General features: G+C 41.2%; 1 pseudogene; it reads left to right on the forward strand.

The window, feature by feature from the left end:
- The window catches only part of LOC102768937, a 42958-nt pseudogene that overhangs the window by 15734 nt on the left and 26578 nt on the right, over positions 1-646 (forward strand).

Raw genomic sequence — 646 nt, forward strand, 5'->3', positions numbered from 1 at the left:
GCAGGCGTGTGCCCTGACCGGGAATTGAACCAGCAACCTCTCAGTGCACAGGACAGTGCTCAGCCAACAGAGACACACCCGCCAGGGCACATGACATGCTTTTTAAAAAAATAGGAGGCCCTGGCTGGTGTGGCTCTGTTGGTTAGAGTATCATCCCATATACTGAAAGGTCACAGGTTCAGTCACTGGTCAGGGTGCATACAGAAGGTTCTCTTTCTCCATCTCCCTTTCTCTCTCACTCTAAAATCAATAAAAAACATTTTTAAAAAGAGAAAGAAATATTGGAAAAACACTAGGCATGAGAACTCAAGGAAACAAATCTCATTGATGGTCTCAAGGGTGGTGGTTTTGAAGTGAGCCTAGCTGCAGGATGATGAGGTTGCATTTAGAAAATTACTAATTTTAAGCTAATTGCTAAGAATATTCAGGGCAAAAACTGTCTGACTAATTTCCATGGCACAGATCTTACCCGTGACAAAATGTACTCCAGGGTAAAAAAAAAAAAATGGCAGACCATGATTGAAGCTCATGTTGACTACCGATGGGAGTCAGAGAAAGATAAGTATCACATGATCTCACTCATATGTGGAATATAATGAACAAAATAAACTGATGAACAAAATAGATCCAGAGACATAGAACCATG

This window comes from Myotis davidii, unplaced genomic scaffold (assembly GCF_000327345.1).
Source record: "Myotis davidii unplaced genomic scaffold, ASM32734v1 scaffold363, whole genome shotgun sequence".
NCBI classification, from domain to species: domain Eukaryota; kingdom Metazoa; phylum Chordata; class Mammalia; order Chiroptera; family Vespertilionidae; genus Myotis; species Myotis davidii.